Consider the following 6243-nt stretch of genomic DNA (forward strand, 5'->3'; position numbering starts at 1 on the left):
ATTCTATGATTCTATGATTCTAAGTAAGTCTTCATTAAAGACAGAGTTCCAGCACATTTTATTATGAGCCAATGTGCAGGAAACTAAGATGTCAAGTCATTTCCCATCTGCAAGAAAATTACTTTTAAATCCCACATTTAGCGACCTTTATTAAGTCTCCACTAATGAAACTCTTAACAACAAATACGATGTAATTGGAGGCCTGTCAAGACATACCATTCCTTTTTACTCCTCCTTTTATGCTCAATAATCCATCAGGGAATCTCCTTACATGATGCCATCTCATTATCTCTTTAAACATTTAATGTTAATTTTACCCACTGAAGAAAACTTTCAGTAAAAATTCCATTACCTAGAAATCTATAGGGAAAAAAAGCACCTGAATACCTTTCAACTCACATTCGGAAGTCAAAGCCAGTATCATTTTTGGAAATCACATTTTTAAAACTGCCTTAAAGCCATTTAAATATTTTTTAAAATTTACTCTGAAAGGACATGCAGGTCCTTTAATATAATAAAATAATTCATTTAATTAATGAGATAAAACCCAGTTATTTTTCTAGGAAATAATATGTATCAAAACATCCTTACTCTGATCAGGAGGAACCGTTTTAGCAGAAAGGAAATTTCCCTGAGAAGTTCTTCTAAATAAGCGTGCCCGAGCACTGCTGACTTTTCTAACCTCTGTAGGATCGGCAGGAGGCTTTGGAAGGGAAACAGAAGAATCTTCATCTTTTGCAAAAGTGACTAGTATTGGTTTCTGTGACAAAGATAAAGAAGGCGTTTTAATAAAAGCACAGATAATTTCATTTTCATATAAGCAAAAATTAAAAAAAAAAATAGAAAACCAAATGATTTATACAAAGCATTAAGTTCGAATAGAACAGATAAAAGTTACATAGGTTTGCTCATTAAGAAATGTTCGTTTTCATATCCAGAATCTAATGATACCATTCCACTGAACAAGCCAGATATCTATACCGTTATCACCACAGAAAGCCATTTAAAAGCAAACATTCAGGGGTGCAGAAAACGAACAAAACCTAGCCCAAGTAGAGCAACTGAAACTCAGAATTATTTATTTCCCTCCTTTAACATCATTAGTAAATTAACATCATCTGCAGTATGCTTATTTGTCAAAAAAATGTTGTGCCGAAACTTGCGCTAACAATTCTAGAGGCACATCTATTCTTTATGATTTGTTTTTGAGCACTAAAGTAGTACTTCCAAAACACTTCAAATGTGTTCATATCATATGTACCACTTCCTATCACACTGAGACAAATCATGCAGATCCAGAAACATGCAAGTTCTAAGTTTTTTTACGTCAGTATCTTGCATCTTAGAGGATGTGACCAACCCTCTGAACCTCTGGTACAAAACACTTGTGCCCTACATAAACGCATTGCTCTCTAAGATCAAGGTTCTCTCCAATTTCCTTACAACAAAGAATCCAGTAGAAAGTCTCCAGACGGATCCTTCAGAGCTCTCCCCGGTATTAGCTGAAGATAGCCAAGAGGTGAGACCCACTCCCCACAACCACCGTGACTAATACAAGCTCTACATTTACAGTGTAGTAACTTACCTCCATTGGTAAAGCAGAAAAGGCAGGTTTTGCATTGGTCTTAACAGTAGTTTTCTCTAGGGTTTTTTTCACTCACACACAAGATAATGAAAATCTAACACCAGTATTTAAATCCAACTGTAGATATATTTAATCTAAATATAAGTATGGTCAGAATTTTTTAATTTTATTAATATAAACACCTTACCTTATTGAAATTACTGAAGTATAACATTTCTTGGAATTTTTCCCCCCCCTAATTTCCTAAAGAATGCTACATTTAGATTACTGTCTTGAAGAAACAATATATACAGCAAGCATACTTAACTGTTTTAGCATGCTCTGTTCTCTCAGGTACTAAACAAATGATCACGACTTAATCTTATATTTAAAGATTAAATATAAAAAACCTGAAAGAGAAAGTACACTTATAAATTGAAAACAATTCAAAATTTTCACCAAGGGGAAAAAGGCGTTCTTACAAGTACCTCTATCTGTGTTTTAAATAAACTACAATCATTACATTTTATAGATGTGCAAGTCAAATAGAAAGCACAATCAACCTAGTTACTTTCAAGTTATTGATCACAGAACCACAGAATGGTTGAGGTTGGCAGGGACCTCTGGAGGTCATCTTGCCCAATCCCTCTGCTCAAGTAGGGCCACCTAGAGATGGTTGCCCAGGACCATGTCCAGGCAGCTTTTGAAGATCTCCAAGGATGGAAACTCCGCAACCTCTCTGGGGAACCTGTGCCAGGGCTTCGTCATCCTCACAAAAAAGCGTTTCCTGAAGTTCAGAGGGAACCTCCTCTGTTTCAGTTTGTCCCCACTGCCTCTGGTTCTGTCACTGAAAAGAGCCTGGAACTGTCCTCTTTGCACCCTCCCTTCAGATATACATATACATTGGTAAGATTGCCCCCTGAGCCTTCTCTTCTCCAGGCTGAACAGTCCCAGCTCTCTCAGCCTTTTCTCATAGGAGAGATGCTCCAGTCCCTTCATCATCTTTGTGGCCCCTCATTGGACTCTCTCCAGTTGCTCCATGTCTCTCTTGTACTGGGGAGCCCAAAATGGGACCTAGCACTCCAGGTATGTCCTTACCAGTGCTGAGTAGAGGGGAAGGATCACTTCCCTCAATCTGCTGGCAACACTCCTCCTAATGCAGCCCAGGATACCATTAGTCACCTTCTTAGCAGCAGGGGCACATTGCTTGCTCATGTTGATGCTCATGACCTTTTTCTATTTTAGTAATCTTACACAAGAAAGCTGACTCAAGTATCTGTCTTCTGATTCTTGTTAATGTCACTTAGAATTATAATGCAATATAGCAATATTTAAATAGTTTAAGTTGTTTTCAGGTTTATTTTGGGGAAAAAAAATGACAAAACTGACACTATAAGTCTCAGACTAATATTACAACAGGCTTCCATTTCTCCCCAACCTATTTAAACCATATCTTTTCCTAACACTACTGATAACACATATTTTTATGTCAGTATTGCAGAGTTATTTCCAGAGTACTCACATGATCCAGTGGGCTAAGACGAACACCAGACACTGGTCTTGATTCAGCCAAATCAAAACTGGATGCATGAAGACTAGCATAAAGAAATTAAACATAATATGAATAAAGCAGACCCAGTATTTTGTACTTGGTTTGGTGGCTTTTTTTAAAATTTTATACTTCTTCCCTTTGCCAATGAATATGGGGGAAAAGGAGGAAGAAAGGAAGAGTGACAGAGCACTTTTACACCATCACTCTTCTTCCATGAATGCTATTTAACTTTGATATCTGGGAATTCAGCAGCATCAAGGGAGAATAATTACATCATCTGCACACCTGCCGTGATACAGTTTATTTCATTCACGTCTATAACAGTTCTCTAATATAAGCCTAAATTCATGCACAAACCCAACTGTGGTTAAGTGACCAAGCTAACTGACACAAGCTGCTGAACAGTGCAGGGCAGAAAACCCAGGTTTGTGCAGGCATGAGCACGCTCCATCCCATACAGAGGAGAAGCGCAGACAGAACAAGCATGGACGTCAGCCAGAGTGACCTCATTACCTGGCCACCAACAAACAGCCAAGTCGCTCTCAGGCTCCTGCCTTCTCTAAGGGCACAACACTATGCAGTAAGGAATATCAGATACATTGAGTGCCTGAAGTCATGCTGCCATGAAAACAGCATGGACGCTGACTTATTTGGATGGCTATTCAAACATGTTTCAGCATCCCTTCTGGCATGCCTGACATCTAACATTACAAATACAGCTCATATCTTCTCCCTACAGTCATTACAGAATTGGCATATAAGGAGAGCTAAAAAATGACTGGGAAGATGGATGTAAAAAGCCCAATATATAATTTTTTTTTCTCTTCTGTCACAAGAGATGGATCTATTGAGCACTGTGAATTATGCTATGTAACAAAACTCCACGCAGAAATAATTTTGAAGAAGTATAAATTTTGTTTAAAAATGAGCATTTCAAACTTCAAGACCTACAATTTTATATTTAAAAAGATCTGAGAAAGCTCTGAAAAAAGATCTAGCATACAGTTTATGTGGAAATAAGCAAGCTTTCACAGTTTCTAGGGAAAAGTTGAAGACTATCCCAATTAAAAGCATACATTGTCTTAAGAAAAAGATGAGTTAGAGACCATTTTCCTATACTATTATCCACACACAAAACTAGTGTAATGGCTGCCTCTGGTAACTCTAATCCACAGGCACCTTCTGGACATATAGATTAACACCAACAGTAAGGATCATTAGAAAAAGGCAAAGGATGTGATTAGGAATACAGATTAACACAGGGAAAAAAATCACCAGAAACATAATTACAGAATCAAATCTCTTGCTGCTAAAGGATATTTAAAAAATCTTAAAGCCACAGTACCTAAAAACTGAAGGGGGTCTATTTTGAGGAGCTCCTAAGGATCCAGATCCAAAAAGTTTCCTTTGATCCTCTGTAGGTGTAAACGGTCTCCGAGTTCTTACTGTTCGTAGAACATTTCTGGCTTCATTTATAATCTCAGAACTGGTCTTCTGCTTTGGCACTGAAAGCCTGTAGAATGGTTCTGCCTCTTCTGTATTTTTATTCTTTGAAGCTTGCATTCCTCTGCAAAGTAGTCAGAAGAGGAACACTGTACAATATAATGGAAGTCACAGAATATAATGCCAGTTTTAAATTACAAACTATTAATTCATCAATGTTTATGCTACCGCAATGTAGTTAAAAAGGATAATATATCAAAATCCTAACCAGTGGTGAAGTAGTGGGAAATAAGGCTCATTGATACTGCATTTCCCTCACAATTTCTCAGTTCTGTAGGAAAATACTGAAGAAGAGCAGAAAGCATCTGACATGGAGGACCTTTAGTTTTTTAGAGGGAGCTAAAATACACCACACACAGTACCACAGTGCTTTCTGGGCCAAACGTGGTACTCTCCAATACTACACAAAATCTGTTTCTTAACACCTGCTTACTTATAAAACATCATAACCAAAACAGGAATTCAATAATATGCTGTAAAGAGACATTTTCTTTCCAATGAAGTTATCGACCTTACCAAGGGGAGCTTCCTAATAAGACAAAGAGGTATTATTATCAGTAACTGAAGCACAGTTATCAGTAATTGATAAGCAGAGACAAGGAAGAACAGGCAATCCATTCTTTTCTCTGAGAGAAATGCCTCCTCAACCCACTGCCAAGCACATGCAAAGATAACATTAACATAAGATAAATTATCAACCCAAACTTTCAATCAGTGTTCTGTCCTGCTGCACCTTCCAGCAAATGCAGTGGGCAGTGAAAGACTTGCTTCATCACCTCTCAAGCCCCCCAAAATCAATCACTGTCCTGGTGCAGTTCTCTGTAGATACCATCCTTGTCATTTTACAGCAAACTCATCATGAGCCTTAAACCACCCAGAATTCCTTTTCTGCTTTTCAAACTTACCTAAAAAGAAAAATATGTTTCTGCATGGTCTTTGACTCAGACCATCTGGTAACTTCTGTTCTCTCACATAGTTTATGACAATGAATCAACAGTAGATCAGACACCGCCATCTTGGTTATTTCTAAACTATGGAGCAAAAATCCTATTTTTCTAGTTTCTTAGTTCACTTCTTCCTGTTCTTCATTTTTACATTTCCAACTGCCTCTTCTGTTCTTTCTTTCAGAGCCTGTACATTCTGGCACAGTTTCTTTAACTAATACTTAACCCAACCCCTTCAGCTGAACTATACAAGATAAAATTGGATGCTAAGGAGCAGTGCACCAACCTCTTTCACTAAAAGATGCATAATTACAAAACAGAGGAACAGCTCAGGAGCCTGAGACTGTCAGTGGTTTTAATCCTTCCAATTACCATTAATACATTACTTTTCTTCACTGTGACTGAATTTGGCTCTCTGTGCTCCCTACTCTTCCCTTTATTACAACATGATTCAAAAGAGTTAAGTAAGGAATTCCACTGCAGCAGTCAGTCTGGAGCAATTGTACAGCCATTCCTCAATGAATAGGGAAGGTAGATTACCATTCCCTATTCTCCCAGATACTGGGAGTCAAGGTTTTGACCTTTAAACTGTATTTTGACCTTTTAACCTTTAACTTGACCTTCAACCTTTTGACCTTTGGCCCATATCAGCCATATGGTCTTCTGCATAGGCCGTATGT

The 6243-nt window shown here is 37.8% G+C and overlaps 1 long non-coding RNA gene across 1 annotated transcript; it reads right to left on the reverse strand.

Annotated features, from left to right (window-relative positions):
- Positions 1-594: 594 nt before the first annotated feature.
- Positions 595-4683, reverse strand: LOC104071664. The gene is made up of 3 exons (XR_683583.1): positions 4462-4683; positions 3087-3159; positions 595-703 (listed from the first exon to the last, which is right to left on the reverse strand). It is a non-coding gene; the product is annotated as an uncharacterized LOC104071664 (long non-coding RNA).
- Positions 4684-6243: the final 1560 nt, after the last annotated feature.

The sequence above is a fragment of the Fulmarus glacialis genome, unplaced genomic scaffold, assembly GCF_000690835.1.
Source record: "Fulmarus glacialis isolate BGI_N327 unplaced genomic scaffold, ASM69083v1 scaffold16759, whole genome shotgun sequence".
Taxonomy (NCBI): Eukaryota; Metazoa; Chordata; class Aves; order Procellariiformes; family Procellariidae; genus Fulmarus; species Fulmarus glacialis.